This window comes from Myodes glareolus, chromosome 4, assembly GCF_982192425.1.
Source record: "Myodes glareolus chromosome 4, mMyoGla1.1, whole genome shotgun sequence".
Lineage (NCBI taxonomy): Eukaryota > Metazoa > Chordata > Mammalia > Rodentia > Cricetidae > Myodes > Myodes glareolus.
Genome location: NC_142029.1, coordinates 70,038,939 through 70,058,041, shown reverse-complemented (window position 1 = coordinate 70,058,041; position 19,103 = coordinate 70,038,939). Strand labels below are relative to the sequence as shown.

Sequence of the window (19,103 nt, the reverse complement as noted above, 5' to 3'; positions counted from 1 at the left end):
TCAATTCCCACATAAAAGACAAGTGAATGGCAGGTCTGTAACCCCAGCAGGGCTGGGGCAGGCAGAGCAGGTAGACACTCCCACAGAAGATGCCTGACTGCCAATGTAGCTGGATTAATGAGTTCCAGGCTGAGTGAAGACACACTGTTTCAAGGAACAAGGCAAAGAGTATGGCCTCTATCCATGCACAAACATATAGACATGCACACGACAGATACATACATACACACAAGCACACCAATGTGAAATTATACTCTAATGCGGGAAAAGGGAAGCCATCCTGAAGAATGGTGACTGAGCTCCCGCGAGTCTTCCCTAAAGACCAAGGTCTGTCTAGAGCTTGAGAACCCAATACTGCTAAATTCCTTCACGTAAAGAAGACACTTTAAGTGCCCTTTCATATAGAATAGAAGCATTGGAACAGACAAGCAGGTTATCTATCATTGAGTTTTGCTTCCGGTTGCTGAGAGGGTATGCTTCCTGTCTCCCTGAAGAACCATGAGGAACAGGTCAACACAGAAGCTGTTTGGTTTTGAAAGCTTCTGGAAAAAACACTTACCAACCTCTTTCCACCTAAGAACTATGGTAGGTCTCAGCTGTTCAGCAATAGTGAAGATCTCCTGAAGAGCCATAGTCTCAGAAAGACGAGGCCAGTCCGAGGTGGGATTCACTAAGAGTGAACACAAGAAAGCCGAGTCAACTGGAGTAGGGGTACAATGACTTCACCGAGATCCCAACATCCATGTATGTCATTTTATACATTGGCGCCCTTAAGAAGCTGTTCCTTGTCCCCAGTATTTAGTCAACTCCCTTATATGTCTTCCTTATGCCAAGCGCTGTGCTGGGCTTCAGGGAGCCAGATGCAACCCCTGCAAAAGGGTAAGCAAGTGTTAATGAAAACTTTTCAAGACCACAACATAGGCTACATTTGGGGTTGGTGTACCTGCACGCATGAAAGCATACATTTCTCCCAGGACACTATTGTTAGGTGAGACAGTAAAAACTGACAGAAAAGGATAGACAATCAAGTCCCACCCCCCACTATATGCACTTCCCTTTGCTGAGAAGGCTGTTTGCAACCCATGATCCCTGACGCCTGGTCTCTGGACTTGGTTGTAGCCCAAAGCTGAGGTTGAGATCACAGGCTCCCATTCCTGTTCATGCTGTGATCCTCCCGGAGCAGCATTCTCCATCCCCTAGCTTCAGAGGCCACAAGCCTTCCTTTGATCAGGAAGGCAAGGCGCCAGGCAGAGTAAATGGCAAAGGCAGTCAACGCCAGCGTCCCAACTGCAAGGTTGGCTGTATTGTCTTTACAAATTAAAAATGACATATCGCAATGATTACACGGCTCCGACAGACCTTACGGCCTGACATGCTGGTTCAGTCTAAATCACAGACTGATTCAGACACCCAAACAAATTAACACATGTTTCCTGGTGATGCAGAATTGTGTCTGTGTGTATGTGTGCTCATACCACTATACAACCGCATCACCAATTAAATATTTATCAGACTTCCATTGACCTATGAAAGTCATCATCCACCAGCCCTCAGAGCATCATGGCTGACTGGTTTTAAAAGCTAGTTTGCAGCCTTGGTCAGTGGAACACATTAAACCTTCTCTGTGAAAAGCTCTTACTATCTTTTGAACTGGATCCACCGCCGGGCTGAATGAAGCTTTTAGAACCAGTGAGAACCAGATGGCCCTCCAAGATCATTTTTGAATGTTTGGATCTGAGTCATTTGTATGCAGAAGGCTTCACAAACTAGCAATCTGGGTGGCAGGCTCCAGGCTGGGTCCAGCTTTCCAGACAGCCCATCTTTGCCTACAATTGAGAAGACAATATTGTAAGGTTCCACAAAAATATTACAGCGTTTATCTATATGTGTAGCATCAAATACATGAAGTGTCCCTGTCAGGCTGTCATTTCCATGGGCATTCTCACAACTCCTCCTTCTCCCTCCTCCTCCCCCACCCCATTTCTTTCCCTTGTCTCCAATCCACCTATCATTTTTCTTTTATCGCAGGCACAGAGCCAGCTTTGTGAACCAGCCAGCAGAGGGTACTACGTTACTGGTGCAATAACCCAAGCCACAACAAATGCTGAGCTGAGATTTAGATTAATTCAAATGGGCTCCACTCGGTTTGTGTTCTGGGAATTCCTCATTTGCAAAGCGAAGGCTGTGGGATGGAAGAGATGAAAATGAAATTGATCCACATAGCCTGCTCATCTGAGAGGAAAGGCACAGATCTTAGTGAGAGGCCAAGGGGTGGAACAAGCCCAGGTTCAAAAGTGGGAAGTGATCCAAATTAAGGGGTGAGTTTAAAAGCCTCTAGGCATTTACGGTAGAGAAAAGTAAGCTTACAACCACACAAGTATCAGCTCATGGATATTTATTGGAATCTTATTTACAGTCGCTCCGAGCTGGAAGCAATCAAAATGTCCTGTAATTCATGAATGGAAGACCAAGTGCAATATTGTTACACAATGGAATTATCGTTGAGCTATAAAAACAAATAAATTCTTGTTGGATGTTGTGTTTCAAGCCTGTAATCCCAACACTCAAGATGCTGAGGCAGGGGATCAACGTGAGTTCAAGGACACTATGGGTGAGTAGTAAGGATCTGTCCAAACAATAATGAAATAAGTTATTGACACATACAGCAACATGGATGAGTCTAAAAGACATTGTATTGAGAGGAACAAGCCATTCCTTACCTCTCCAAAATGTTATATTCTTAGGAGTCCATTAATAGCCTATGCTTGCAAATCTGAGGCTGTGGGGACAGGACATGACAGAGGTATATGACTACAAAGCAATGATGTGGGAAAACATTTTGGAATGACAAATGTTATCTGTACCCTGCTCTGGGTGACAAATCTAAACATGAGTTAAAGCCGTCAAACCACAGACCAGGGAATATAAATCTCATTTTATGCTAATTTTAGAATAAGTGTTTTTAAAGAAAAAATTAATGTGTGTTTAAAATGGCTGCTACAGAACAAAGAGATAGAACCCGAGGACAGGATTAGATGAGCAGATCCTTGGTGAAGTGTGGGGGTCGAGGGAAGGGAGCTGGTAACTCAGTGTTGAATGCTTACCTGCCTGGTAGATGCAAGAACCTGTTTTGCATCCCCAGCATTGAACGTGGAAAGATGACGGTGTGTGTAAGGTGTGTCTGTGACCACCTCCAAGAGTATGCAGACAGGCAAAACATGGAAGGCCAGAGTGGAACTGAACCGAAACAGAACAGGTTGGCAAGAATTAGATGAGATGGGACTTCCCGTGGCCAAATGGTAGATATGCATAGTAGGGTTACACTGACTCTAACACTTTGGGCTGAACGGACCAGATGAACCATCTGGTCCCATATGGTGGTGACAGAGCAAGGAGGCCACTGTGGCCAACAGTCACTATTGGTGCAATGCCAGTGTCTGTCCAACCTTAGAACCAACATCCATGAGAGCGTAAAACAGCCTTCAGGGATTTAGCTCCCTGACTTGCTGGTAAGAAAGGCTCATTAGCTTTGGGCAGGAACTCAGGTGACAGAGCAAGTAGCCAGAAAATTTGGAATAATCCTCTCACTGCCAAGGAGTCTGTAGCAGCCGACCTGTATAGAGCTTGTGAGATGTGTTTACGTCTCATCTCCAGACCCTTGTTGTTAGGTCTTACGGATAATCTGTTATCTAGCTTGGGATAAAGTTTCTTCTTTTCTGTCATAGGAGGATGAGACTCTATTTCACCTGTATAAAGAGTGGAACAGGTGATCCCCTGCACCCCAGTGGCATCCACATTAAATTCCCTGTGTCATTCAACCTTTTAGTCCTTGTTGGGATTGGTCTTAGATGAATTGCTTATCAATTTCTGCGTTGGCTTCCTCCATCAACTTCCCTTAGTCAATGGTGAGAAGATGCACTGAAAAAAAAAAAAAAGTAGTCCAGAGTCTTTTACCTACCAAATGTCCTCCAATGCCTATCTATGGTGTTTATTTCCGTCTAACTCTGGGGAGCTCAGAGGAGAGAGAACTGTCTTACAACTAATGTATGTGGATTTCTCATCTCTCACAATATGTGAGAATGCTCTTGTTTGAGAAACTGAGATCTGGGTATAGGTTCAGTTTCGCTTTTAACTCTATATGAGACTGTGTCTGTCTCTTTTGTTTTTCTCTTCATTTCTTCTACAAAGGGATCTGGATAGGTCAGACTATCAAATCTGACATTTTTACACCTCTGTATTTAATCCTAAGTGTAAGTGGAAAATCATTAAGTTGATACACAAAAGAATTGATAATTTCAGTTTAATTCAAGAGTTCTGAGAGTCTACTCTTCTTAGGACACTCAACAGCCATTTAGGAACTAAAATACTAACATAACCAAGAAAAAAGAACAACCTTAAAATTCACACGGTAGCACAAAGGACCCCAGATAACCAAAGCAATGCATTGTTCTGTGCAAAAAGGATATTGCTGGTGGTATCATCATACTTGGTTTCAAACTATTCTATAGAGCTGCAGTAACAAAATCAACACACGGGGTGTGGGGGGGGAATAGAGTGAAGAACTCAAATATAAACCCAAGCAGCTGAAGTCACCTGATTTTTGACAAAGATGCCAAGACTACACACTGGAAAACAGACAACCTCTTCAATAAATGGTGCTTAGAAAACTAGATATCCACATACAGAAGAATTAAATTATATTCTTCTATTTCATAGCAGACAAAACTCCAAATGGATCAATGATCTTAATGTAAGACCTGAAACTACAAGGAAAACATTCCAGATCTAGACCTAGGTAGAGACTTTCCGAATGAGACTCTAGTTGCTCAGAGCATAATGCCAACAATTGACAGATGAGACCTCACAAAGCCACAGGCTCCGGACAGCAAAGTAAACAGTTAAATGAATGAAGAGTCACAATATAAAATGGGAGAAGATCTTTGCTAGCTATAAATCTAACAGAAGATTAATATACAATATACACAAAGAACTCAGAAAAGTAGATAGCAGGAAATCATCATGGCCAGTAAATGGACTAATAAAATGAACAGACAGTTCTCAAAAAAAGAAATAAAAATGGCCACTAATCGTATGAAGAGCTGTTCAACCTCACTGTTAGGTATCGCCAAAGAAATGCAAATAAAACTACACTGAGATTCTGTCTTAACCCAGCTAGCACAAGAGTCAAGTAATTAACAGCAAACACTGCTGGTCAGGATAGACGACTTGAAACCACGCACTGTTGGAGGGTCATAACTGGTCCAGCCATTGTGGATATTCGTATGAAAGTTTATAAAAATAAATAAATAGAAACAAATCTACTATTTGACCCAGATATACCACTCCTGGGTGCTTACTCCACCCCCCAAAAAACCTTCCCTAGTAATTATAAAACAGAAATATTTGTATATCAATGCTAGCTGTTGTGCTACCCCCAGCATATAAATTATGGTGAAGCGTGGGCACCCAACAACAGAGGAATGCGTAGAGAAGATGGGATATAGATACACAACAAAACTTGCTTTCAGCTATGGAGAAAAGGAAAGTCACATGCAGGAGAAATGGAGGCAACTAGGATAATCACATTGGCTGAAGTAAGCAGTCCCCGAAGGACCAGTAATGTGTTTTCTCTCGCTTGTGGTTCCTACATTTCATACAGTCACATAAAATCAAGTATGTATATGTTAAGTGAAAGAAGTCAACTTAAGGGGACCCACTGAGGGATGAGAAAAGAGAGGATCGCGGCAAGCGGGATGGGTCATATCTTCAACATACAATCTGCTGAAAACATCCATGTTTCACACTGCCGCATTCAATGAGTAAGCACAGTGAAGATTTTAAAATCAAATTTAAAAAGAGTAAGAGGATCCTGCCTTTAAGAACACATAGCACATCCAATCAGAATATGACTGGGTAAAGGATTTGGGTTAAATTCTAGTACACTAACTAGAACCACTTGAGACTCTCATCTAACCTATCAGAGCCCGTTTCTTCTTCTGCAAATTGGGGATGACGACGACTCTGGCTGTTAGCGAAGGATCCATGGCAGAGCAGTTAGTTTTATTATCTAGTCACGTGTATCATTATCCTGCCTCAAGTGTTCCCACCTTTTTGCTGTTGATCCCCACCGTAACTCTCCTCATCTCAGCAGAGCATGCTGCCAGTGCTATGAAATGCAAATCGAGGCCCCACACCCCCAAACACTTCTCTGCTCCCATCAACACAGCTCTCCATTATCTCCGGTTTTCTCTTGCTGTTGCTGAACACCTATTGGCTGCTTCTACTGCTTCACAACTAACTTGCACATCTATACTTTTAATAACTTCAAAACTCCAACTTTTTATACTACAGGCTTCTTTTCAAGACCACAACATCTGCATGTATCAAATGGAGCCCAGAATTTCACAGAGATACCCCGATTCTCCTCTTGGATTCATCTTGATCATTTCAATGGAATGCTTAAGTAATTACAATGCTTTCTCTTCACCACAGCATCCTCCAACCCATCCTGATTTTTCTGGTTCTTGCCCATCTCTTAGATCCACCTTTCCTTACTTTCATCAGCACATGACTTAAGCACCTTTGATGGTATTATTATAAAATCAGACCTGGAAAGATGCCTTAGCGAGCTTTTCCAAAACATCCTTGCTGACCCCCTCATCACCTCCTCTCACATCTAAAACTTGGATGGAGAAGACAGAATACAGAGGTCAAAGACAGGTTTGGATATTTTGCACACACTTCTACTGTTCTGATATGTTGCCCACTCTTAGTGAAAACCACTTCTTAATCTTTCTCCTCTCTAGTCCTTTCCCTTCTCTCTTGCCCAGGCCACTTATCAAAGTCTTCATTTTATTCCATTTAACACCTTCTTCAGCCAAATCAAGAGAGATCTCCTTCCCCTAAACACTTTCACAAGCCCATGCTTGGAATCTTGTCAGCCGGTCTTCTCAGAATTCCCTCCAATTTTCATCACTTTCTCTCTTTACCTAGGAAAGTCTACTTAACCTTCAGTGCTTAGCTCCAGCGCTGCCTTCCCTTGAAGTCTTATCAACTCTTGAAAAGATGAAATGAAGATTTAAAAATTGAAGACAATAGTCCATATTGGCCTTGTTGTTGTTGCAAGGGGTCATTTATTTGTTTTTATTGAGACAAGGCACCATTCTCAGCCATGTCTGACCTTGAAATCATTCACAGAAATTCTCCTGCCTCATTCCCCCAAGGGATGACATTACAAGGGCAAGGTACCATGTCTGGCTCAAATTAGTCTTATGAAAGCTGGTAGTAGGTGGGGAAAAGCTTGCTACTATTTTGAGTGATTGTAGTAGTTGATCTCCATCGCAAAAAGTCACTGGTCCAAATCTAGAAAACTCTAAAAATTACTTGTCAAAAAAGAAGGAGATCTATCTCAGGATAACAGTACTGGGGAGAAAACATTCTGAGGAGTCTCAATGCTTCCGGTGTCACTGGTCCTAATGTCCTTGTGTCCTACATTATCAGTTTTACATGAGAGAAAAAGAAAGCTTAAGAACTATTTAATAAGACAATCATGGTATGTACTCAGTTATTAGTGAATATTAGCTACTAAGTGAAGGATAACCATGCTACAAAAGAAGCTAAGTAACAAGGAGGGCTCAAGGGTAACACATGAACCTTCCTGGGAAGGGGAAATCGAGTAGATTTTGCTGGTGAACTGGGGACAGGTGGGGATGGAAAAAGGAGGGATCAAGTGGAGAGGAGGATGGAAGGAGCGAATATTGGGGAGATGACTGGAATTGGAAGAGGGCATTTGAAGGGCAGTGTGGAAACCTAGTGCGATGGAAACTCCCTGGAATCTACAAGGGTGACCCTAATGAAAATACTTAATAGTGGGGAATACAGAGCCTAAACAGGCCATTCTTCAGTAACCAGGCAAGACTTCAGTGGTGGCACTGAGACACCAACCCAACCTGGGGGTAAAGGTAGCACAGAACTTGTGTGAGTTAGATCAGTGACTTGTCTAACTTGTGACCTATGCCACGAAAGGGAGCCTATGCCTGACACTGCCTGAATGGCCAGTGACTAGAAGCTAGATAGCCTAGAGACCTAGAGGAGAACCAAACATGACTGGAAAAAAAAGTCAATGAAATGATTCCTAATGATATTCTGCTATGCTCATGGGTGCCTAGCCCAATTGTCATCAGAGAGCCTTCATCCAGCAACTGATGGAAGGAAGCAGATGCAGATCAACAGCCAAACATTAGGTGGATTCGGGGAACCTGTCCAAAGAGGGGGAAGAAGGATTTTAGGATCCAGAGGGACCAAGGATACCAGAAAAACATGGCCCACAGAATCAACTAAGCGGGATTTATACAGGCTCACAGAGATTGAAGCAGTGATCACGGAGCCTGTATGGGTCTGTGTTAGCTCCTCTGCATATATGTTATGGTTGCATAGCTTGGTGTCCTAGTGGGACTCCTAACAGTGCGAGTGGGGGTGTATCTGATTCTTTTGCTAGCCCTTGGGACCCCTTTCCATTTACAGGGTTCCTTTCCATACCTTGATTTAAAAGTTTGTGTCTAATCTTATTGTGACTTCTTATGTACGCCTTGCTCATTGATAGCCCTGGGAGGTCTGCACTTTTCTGAATGGAAACAGACAAGGAGTGGTTCTGGGGGAGGGGAGGTGCTGAGGCTGGGGGTGGGGACTTGGAGGAGAGGAGAAAAGAGATATTGTGGTCAGGACATATTATATGAGGAAATAATAAAAAAATTATTGTGTATGAAATGCACAAAGGTTGATTCTGTGCCAGGAAACTAACAAGGAGTATCAAAAAAATTCAAATTTCAATTTATGGTACTTTACTGAATTGGTGCACAAAATTGTGTATTTTCATAGGGTCTCATGCGATATGTTAATATATGGTATATCATTAATATATGAGTCAGGGTATAGATATCTCCCTCAATATTTATTTTTTCTTTTCAATTTTTTTGAAGTTTTAAATTTTCAAGTTGTCTGGAGAACTTGAGCACACTCTGCTGTCTGCTGCTATACAGCACAATGCTGGGGCATATTTCTCCTTTCTAACTGAACCTCAGGTGACTGTGTGTTTCTTAAGAGCAGTTTGGGTCCTTAACCACACTAACCAGCCCACAGCAGCAACGGGACTGGAAATTAGTACACAGTGGGCCAAGAAGCTCCTGGCAAGCATGCATTTAGTCTCAATTCATGACCCAGCACAATACATTTCATTAGTATGAGTGTTCACATGTTCCTGTGTGAACATGTTGTAGGAGTGCATGTGCACATGTCTCCACATGTGGAGGCGTCAGGATGACACTGGGTGTCTCCCTCAGTCACTCTGAGGCAGGCAAGGATACAGAACAGCTTAGTAACATGGAACTCTACTTGATTTGAGATACACAACACATCCTTCTCCTAACAACAACACACCCTTCTCCTGCTGATGTGTTTTACAGTCTACAACCTCCTTTATACATACTATAACCCTAACCCTAACCCTAACCCTAACCCTTACCCTAATCCTAACCTTAACCCTAACCCTAACAATTTCCTTCACTGCCCAGAGTCTCCACTGCAATGACCTTCACAGAAACTCTCCCAAAACAATGTAGTGAGTTTTCACTTCCCTTTCCAACTGTTAGGTATGGCAGTTTCTAGTCAAACATTCCCAGTTGTATCTTAGATTAGGAGCAATAAGGCCAATCTGCTTTGAACTAGTTTGGAGTAGATGTCTAATTAGGCAAATTTTATCCTCTGAACAAACGTTCAGGAAGAGTTGCCCATTCTTCACCTTATATCTATGCATAATTGGACAAGCGACACTGAGGGAAACAATTAATAAATGGGACCTCCTGAAACTGAGAAGCTTCTGTAAAGCAAAGGACATGGTCAACAATACAAATTGGTAGCCTACAGAATGGGAAAAGATCTTCACCAACCCCACATTGGACAGAGGGCTGATCTCCAAAATACACAGAGAACACAAGAAACTGGTCATCAAAAGAACAAATAATCCAATTTTAAAAAATAGGGTAGAGACCTAAACAGAGAATTCTCAACAGAAAAATCTAAAATGGCTGAAAGACAATTTAAGGAAATGCTCAACATCCTTAGCCATCAGAGAAATACAAATCAAAACAACTCTGAGATTCCATCTTATACCTGTAAGAATGGCCAAGATCAAAAACACTGATGAGAACTTATGCTGGAGAGGTTGTGGGGTAAAGGGAACACTCCTGCATTACTGGTGGGAGTGCAAGCTGGTACAACCCCTTTGGATATCAGTGTGGCGATTTCTTAGAAAATTAGGAAACAACCTTCCTCAAGACCCAGAAATACCACTTTTGAATATATGCCCAAAGGATGCTCAATCGTACCACAAGGACATGTGCTCAACTATGTTCACTGCAGCATTGTTTGTCATAGCCAGAACCTGGAAACAACCTAATGCCCCTCAACTGAAGAATGGATAAGGAAAATGTGGTACATTTACACAATGGAGTACTACACGGCAGAAAAAAAATGCTATCTTGAAATTTGTGGGCAAACGGATGGATCATTATATTGAGTGAGGTAATCCAGACCCAGAAAGACAAATATCATATGTACTCACTCATAAGTGACTTATAGACATAAAACAAACAAAAAAACAGCCTACAATTCACAATTTCAGAGAACCTAGACAACAATGAGGACCCTAAGAGAGACATACATGGATCTAATATACATGGGAAGTAGAAAAAGACAAGCTCTTCTGAGTAAATTGGGAGCATGAGGACTATGGGAGAGGGTAGAAGGGGAGGAGAGAGAAAGGGAGCAGAGCAGAGAAAAATATATAGCTCAATAAAAATAATAAAAAAGAAATAATTGGACATGCATACTGCTAAAGTCAGATGCACTGTGGAAAGAAACAAGTACAATGAGGAAAAACTTACATAATCTAAACCTGTCAATCAAAACAGACAACCATTCACACTATGCCCCTGAACAACAAATCCTTCTGTCTTTTGAACTCCATAAAAAGAAGTCTCAATAACAGCAGACATCCTTGAACACTCCCCCATTCAGGTTGTCCACTGCCAGTCTCAACAGGTTATTCTGAGTATACATACTATCATTTTGCTTTTCAATGAAGACTACTTGCTGCTTGGCAATTGGTGTGTACCTTTATTATAATTCTTTTAAGAAGAAGCTAAGAACCTTATAAAACCAGGCTCAGACACTGACCACTGCTAATAACTCTCCATTTTATTTTTGTTGTTTGTTTTTTTTTTTGTTGTTGTTGTTGTTTTTGAGGCACTGCCTCTCACTGAACACTCAGCGTTAGCTAGATTAGCTGGGCAACAAGCCCAGATGTGTTCTTGTTTCTATTCTCCCGGTGATGAATTACAGGTGTGTGCCACTATGTGCAGAATTTTACCTAAAGTTCCGTCTCCCCAACCTATTGTCATGTGTGACTTACTGTGGGTAACTGAAAACTCCTCTGAGCCCCCAGTTTCCTTATATGTATATGGGAAGAGGGAAGACTGTGAAGTCAAATTAGATTATCATTACCAAATGACTTTGCATGGTACTAATAGATTTACTTCAATAGACTGAATAGAATACATTTATCTCTAAGTTCTGATCTTATGCCTAAACAACCTGACTTCACTATTTAGTGATGCTGGCATTTCTATAGGGTATCATTTCAGTTCTTTCTTCTCAGAGGCTGAAATGAGGGTGGGAAAAAATGTTCCCAAGAGGCAGAGGCTGGTAAAACAAACTGAAGGGAGGAGAGAAGCGGCAATGATGCTAACAGTGCGAAAGATTACACATTTGAGAATGCCTTTTATGATGTGGGATTTCTCTGTATGCTGTGATTACCATTGATAAATAAAGGGACTGCTTTGGGCCTATAGCAGAGCTATAGGGGAACAGAGATAGGCGGGGGAAACTAAGCTGAATAATGGGAGAAAGAAGGGCAGAGTCATAGAGAAATCATGGCGCCTCTGCCGGAGACAGACTCTGGGAACTTTACCCAGTAGCCACAGCCTCGTGGCGATACACAGATTAATGGGAATGGGTTAAATTAATATATAAGAGTTAGCCAATAAGAAGCTAGAGCTAATGGGCTGAACAGTAATTCAATAAATACAGTTTCTGTGTGGTTAATTCCGGGCTAAGTAGCCGGGAACCAACAAGTGGCCCCTCCTCCAACACTTTTATACCCCACAACAAATTTCATTTTCAACAGTTCTGAAGCAGCTAATCTCCATGATATCTCATTTCTAAATCTGTGCCCAGAGAAGTAACTAGGGGAAGGATTTTCCCCCAAATCTCATTGTTTGTTTTATATGCAAACTCATATCAAAGCCATTAAGATAGCTGTTAAGATAGGGTAGGAGTGCCTGCCGCCAAGCCTGACCACCCAAGTTTGATTCCAGGAATCCACAAGGTAGAAGGAGTCAAACCTTTCTCAAAGCACCATCTCTAGAGAGCATCCTCGTTTCTCACATCCGCTTATTTTTAAACTCAACTCCTTGAACACAAAACACCACCTCCAAGTGCCACCCCTTTCCTGGGCTGACAAATCCCTGGGGGTTTTCTATGTATCTCCCAACAAGTCACAAGGACAGTGTGCTATGGTGGTTGGTTAGCACTGATAGCAAGGTCTTGTACACCTATGACAACTAAGATCTCTATGTCACAAATGAAGTTATGTGAACTTTGATCCTCAGAGCCTTCAGATCCTTTGACAATGGAGGGCTTGCTATCCATTCAAAGGAGAGGCCACCTGTGTCTGCCCTGCTGGAGGAAGGAAAAAGCAATCTTACCAGCATTAATATGAGATAAATTGAAAAGGTGTTTCTGCTTCCGAATTGGGTGACAAACACATAGTTTTTTTTTTAAAAAAAAAAAAAAAAGAAAATATTTTCAATTAGTCATGGGACTGAAAATTAGTTTTTTAGTCATGGCTATACTCTGCCCTTTTAGCCAGTTCTTTACATTAGTACGAGGGCTTTATTGGTAAAGAGCAATGAGGAGTCACTTTCTATCTTCAGTGATTGATCATGTACACATGATCTTATGTTTGGTCCAGGGTAAGCTATTGTCCTACAATGTCAACATGTACTGTTTTCAAAAAAAAAAAAGTACTGTTTCACTTCTTTTAAAAAGATGCTTGTCTTTGTGGTCTACAGAGTTGTGGACCAGTGGTTAAAAGTCCTGGCTGCTCTTGCAAAAGACCTGAGCTTGGTTCCCAGCATCTACATCTGGTGGCTCACAACCATTTGTAATTCCAGTTCCAGAGGCTCTGACTCTGGCCTGTGTGGGCACATATATGCAAACACGTACACATGATTTAAAATAACAATACATAAAGCTGCTTATAACCTTAGGTTCCAAGAGACACAGACATATGAGTAATATTTTGACCAAGTGGTGTTTCAATACAAAAAAGTACAGGAACTGGAACAAACCCACCTTTAAGGAGTGCCCCTGGGTTGGGGAGTTGGGTCAACAGTTGAAGTGGTGACTGAGAAAGTGTGTGGACCAGAGTTTGGATTCCCAGCACTCATTTCACTATGTCCAGGTGGAAGTGGCAGGGACTAGGGAATTCCCCCAAGAAAGTGAGCTAGTGACGCACTTCATCTCTGTCCTCTCTAGGTTTCATTGAGAGAATTGCTTCAATGAATGAGGTGAGGAATCAATGGAGGATGGATTCTGATGGCAGCATCTAGCCACAATATGCACGTGTCTGCATGCATATACACTCACAAATGTTACATACTCCTACACACATTTGAATACACATGGGCATGTGCAGAAAGCACACAGAGAGAAATGGAAAAGTAATGTCCAGTTGAGAGGTCTGCATGTTTTAAGTTTATGTCAGCCTGATGTGGCAGCATGATCTTATAATCCCAGCATTGGAGAGACTGAGGCAGGAGAATTTTCATGAGTAAAAGCTCAGCTTGGGCTACAGTGTGAAATCCTATCTCGATAAATAAAACCAAAACCAGAAGCTTTATGTCTACTGGAACTACTACAGAGATCATGTGGCACACGTTGGTCAACACAAACTTGAAGCTGTGCCTTTAGCACATCTTGGGATCAGTCTTAGATCCAAACACAGTTATTCTTTTCTAGTTGTTCCAGAAGTTAAATATCTCTAGAGGGCCCAGGCTAAGATTGGTTTCTTTTAGATTTGTCCCCCACCCCAGGCATGAGAACACCTTCCAGCTCCATGGGAAACTCTGGACAAAGAGCAAGCAGAACTTCCCATGATTTCAATCCTACAGATGCAGGGACTTAAACCCACATATGTGACTTTTCTGGTATTTTCTAAGCGAAAAGACAGCTCAGTCTCCCATTTCATCCATCTCAGACTTTATCAAAGGAGAGCTGATTGGGACTCTTGCTCCATTTCTCTCTGGCCAAAGTACTCTGAAGAACCTGGGAAACCAACTTCGGACCTCCCCGTTCCCAAAATTCATTTTTTTAAAATTTTGACTTCTGAATCAACCCCAAATGACTGGTCAAGAACTCAAAAACTATAGGGTGCCAAAGCCATAGCTCAATGGTTTTTCGCTAGCATAGAGAGGGCCTTGGGTTTTATCTCTAGCAATATTAATAAAGAATTTTTTTAACTATCTGTAACTACAATATTATAGATAAATTCCCTTGCTTCCAGTGTCTAGTCAGGAGCACTGGGAGGATCACAGGGCAGTAGACACACTGGAGGTAAACAGCAGCCTATCACGGTGACCGCAACTGAATTCACACTGTAGCTTGCCTTGCATTTCTTCAATAAGTTTGGTTTTCTTAGACATTTCAAATTGTCTCTTCACAAAAGAGGGACAAGGGGGCTCAGTCTGAGATCCTTTAAGATCAGCACTGGAAAGGGAAGGAGAAAGGACACATGGGTCTTTAGATGCTCACATACGCAAGGTCTCATACTTGGGATTTACATGTTTTCCTAGGGAACCCAAAAGATTTTTCCAGACTCACGTTAACAAACGGCCTGTTATCATTACTTGGAAAAGAAAGAAATCATGAGTTTGTATTAACCATCAAGCACCCACTCACAGCATGTGGTATTAATTGAAAGACTTCTGGGAATAAAGTGTGGTCTCTGCATGGAGGTACAGTCACCTTTGACTGAAAGTACACTTAGAACTGAAATGTTGAATAGTTAGCAAATTCTGAAAATAGTAAAGAACCTTAGAGTCCAACCAGAGTGGGGAAAAAATAGCACGAAAGGCAAAAAAGGGAGAAAACTTAGAATCTTTTTTTTCCTGTGATGAACTCTTGGAGGGCAATGACAGTTGTCTACTTGGAGCCAAGTGATTTTTTTTTTCTAAGTTAAAACTTAATTTTGCAAATTGCATGAAAGTGGCTGGTAGCTAAATTATTTGCACCACACAGAGTTGGCATTTCATCCATCCTGTGAGTCAATGTATATGGAAACATTGTGAGTTGATTTCAATTATTTGAAGAGATGAACATGGCAGAAAGTCAGAGTGGCAGGTTGTGAAACCCAGCGCTCCCCTGCTCTGTCAAATGCCACATCTGAAGCAACTTCCTAGGGCTCTCACTTGGGCCGTGACTCTGAACACTTCAGGGGTTATCCGGAGTTAGGTCATGCACAGAAGATAATCATTCATTTGTGAGCGTCATCCAAAACAGCAGCCAAGCTGAAGGTATAAAACAATAGAAAACCGAGAGAGATGCCTACACAAACAATTGTGTGTGTTTGTGTGAGAGAGAGATAGTTCATAAAGTGACCACACTGATTTCACATGCAAACTTAGATGACCCAAAAACACAACCACAGAGTCAGACTGAACTGAATTCAGAACAGAACACACAGCAGTTCTGGCCTTCCCTAAAATCTCCATGTAGGTTTGCACAGAATCAATTAATAGGTGAACGGGAAGCTTGACAGATGAGTAAGCCCTTTCCCACAATTTTAAAGGTGAAAAAGACACAGCACAACACACAGCCGTTCTGGCCTTCCCTAAAATCTCCATGTAGGTTTGCACAGAATCAATTAATAGATGAACGGGAAACTTGACAGATGAGTAAGCCCTTTCCCACAATTTTAAAGGCGAAAAAGACACAGCACAGAAGAAACTGCTGTGGGCAAGGAGGCTGAGGCGGGTCTCCACAGCCTCCACAGCCCTCCCAGCCTCCCCTTCCATCTCCCACCAGAATCCTTGGTCTTACTCCATTTCCTAATTCTGGGGGCTGCACTGCTGAGCTGTTTATTAAAGCAGTGTACAATGAAAACATTCCATTCCTCTATTCTATGAACCCCTGTAATTTTCTCCCTCCTCCTGGACAGAGGCCACTAGGACAGGAAAGCGTCAGGAAAAAAAATTCAAAAGCAGAGCAGTGAAAGCAAAGAAAACAATGGACAACCCTGGCTTTGACAATGCCGTCCCTCGGTCCCCTTTCTACGCCTGCTGTGACACTGGCATTCGAGAGCAAGGGTGGTTGCCATCTGATGCACGGACAATAAACTAAGAAATACAAGGCAGAAGGGGGAAGGAAACCGGATGGATTCTGAGCTAAGATGCAGGGCTCTCACCTTGTCCAGGTTATTATTATTATTATTATCATTTTGCAAAGAGGCTGGATGGAGGCGTCCCGCAGAGAAGAGGAAAAAAAGGTGTCTTGAATTGTTGAGAGGTTCTGAAGTTTTCTGCATTTGCAAATGCATTTAGAACTATTTGCAGGGTTATGCGGGCTCTCTCTCTCTCTCCCTCCCTCTCTCTCATCTTATGCCCTACAACCTCCATCACACCTCTCTGTTGGTATGAAGACCGACCTTCCGCCTGTGTAAGGGAGCCTGCGTGTCCCTGGGTATTTGCATCAGGACACACACCTGCACGCATTTCTGGCCGAAGGAGCCTATCACGGCGACTAGAGATATCAATTAGTCAGCAATAGCTGAGGCTCTCAACGCCTGGGATGGAACAAAGGTAGAAAAACTCATTTCGATCCCGGCAGCTGGATCATGCAACTCAGACTGTACAAAGCCACTCCTTTCTCTGTTTTTTCCTCCTACTTGCCCCTAACTCTATGTCCTACTCTGGTTATTAACAAACCCAGCCCAGTAATTAGCTGTGGCGCATCCACAAACACATGCGTTTCTTGGGCATCATTGGAAACAAGACGTGTTAAGCAAATGCCTTAAGACAAATACGAGCTTACAGCATACTTGATCCTTACTCTCCTTTAACCAGCTGTCACCAGGAGCAAAAAGTAACTGTGTGGCTAACGTTCTTTGTCTGTCTCAGTGGTTTCCATGAAAGAAGCTAAGGAAATTTAGCAGAGAAGAAAAGCAAAAGAAAACATTCAGCTGCAGAAAAGCATCCTGGGAGGTTCATTCTTCTCCTTAGAGAAAAAGCACTTCGAGATGTACAGGCAGCCTAGATTTTTGGCTAACGGGAGTGTTTGTTTCTGGGAGGGGTGTGCATGTTGGGGTGTTTAGTTGCTCTTGGGGAGTAACAGCTTATGTTGGACATGCCTGTGTTAACTTGCGCTGGGTGGATTCTGAGCTCGCTCGCCATCTGAAATAAAATATCTCATTTTATAGAAACCTTCATATAACCTATGGGAAAACAATGCATTGCCTTCAGTGGCCAAGGACACAGAAATATTGCCAACCTGAAAACAGGAGAGAGAGACAAACAATCGCTCTCCTGCACTTTCAGATTTCCAGAGGAATGGTGGGGTCTGGAGCCGAGTTTGTTATGTGTGCTTTGTGCCTCCTCCTTTCTCATACTTGGGAACTGGGATTTCCTTCATTAGAGCTTCTTGTTAGAATTAAAATCGTTTCTAACTAGACACAAAATATCTTGATGTTCTCTGACTCTGCAAAGGAGACAGTAGTCTCACCTGGAGACTTTTCTTTCCTGTATCTGAGCTGGAACAGGAGTGCAGGCAGCTGCACAGCATTCTCTGTGGGCTGTCTACTCTGATCTCTTTTCTTGAGATTATCACTCTAAAGAGCCATTACTGCTATCTTTCTCCCTGAGCACAATAGCTCAACAATAATTTCTCCCCTTTTAACATGTGAGGTAGCCGCAGAAACTAAGAAATTTGGAGCTGACATTCAAAGAGACCCCAATACAACAGATCATTAAAGGAAAAAAAAAGCTGTTTACAGAGACAGGGAATGAGAGGCTAGCAAGCTTTCCTAATGAGAGGAAGTGCTACAAACCTTAAAGAGAGACTCAGATCAGAATAGATCAAGGGTAGAGGAGGGCTAAGGAACCCCCTCAAACCCTGGGCACGTAGAGAAAAAAAACTAACAAGGTTGAGGAGGAGAAAGGAAATGTGCAAAATAGCCAGCGAGGTGACCCACCGTCCTGCATGCGCCTTGACTCTTGCCGAGGGGAGTAACAGCCACAGCAGTGACATCGGAGTTCTAGCGGGTCAGGTGCCACCTCTGCCCAGCGCTCTCGCCCTCCCCAGCAGGACAGAAAACCATGCCCGAGACAGAGAAGGAGCAAGCTGGCGCCACCGCCAAGTCACAGACCCCCACAGCACCGGCTGGTCTCTGAAAGCCTTGGATCAAGGGTCCCATTCAAAGGCAACGAGGAAGCAGACAGTGGCAAATCAGACCCTGGCGGGCCTTCTGGAATAATTTAACTCCTCGCTCCAGCATTTAGATGGGGATAGCGAGAAACACAGGCGAGAGCTCCTTCACACCGAGGCGTGAGCATATGCCTGCGTCTCGGTGGATGTATTTTTAGACACGCTGTCATGGGCAAGGCAGCCTGCGACAGCTTTTGCTTCCCAACGTGGGTGCCGCCTTCTCTGCAGCCTGAAAGCAGCTGAGGGAGTCCAGGGTAGCGAAGCACATCTCTCGGCAAGCCAAAGGTCAGACAGGGGAACACCACCGCCCCCCAGAAAGAAAAAAAAAGGGGGGGAGTCAGTAAGCCATTGTCCCTGTGCTCAGAAAGCATTCAAAACATTTTCAAGATGTGTTCTAGAATGAGGTCGTGCTCTGTGGCCGTGTGTGCACTTCCTGTCTTTGCCGGCAGAAAACACTAGCAGGATTCAGACACACCTTGAGGGAGAAAATTCAAGCATACACCCGCCAT

The 19,103-nt window shown here is 42.8% G+C and overlaps 1 long non-coding RNA gene across 5 annotated transcripts in view; it reads right to left on the bottom strand.

The window, feature by feature from the left end:
• The window catches only part of LOC125388949 (uncharacterized), a 247,947-nt gene extending 229,282 nt beyond the window's left edge, over positions 1-18,665 (bottom strand). For all 5 annotated transcript variants that reach the window (XR_015001596.2, XR_015001599.2, XR_015001600.2 and 2 more), the window contains exons 1-2: positions 18,362-18,665; positions 560-670 (exon numbers count right to left, since the gene is read on the bottom strand). This is a non-coding gene — a long non-coding RNA (uncharacterized LOC125388949). The remainder of the gene's footprint in view (positions 1-559; positions 671-18,361) is intronic.
• Positions 18,666-19,103: the final 438 nt, after the last annotated feature.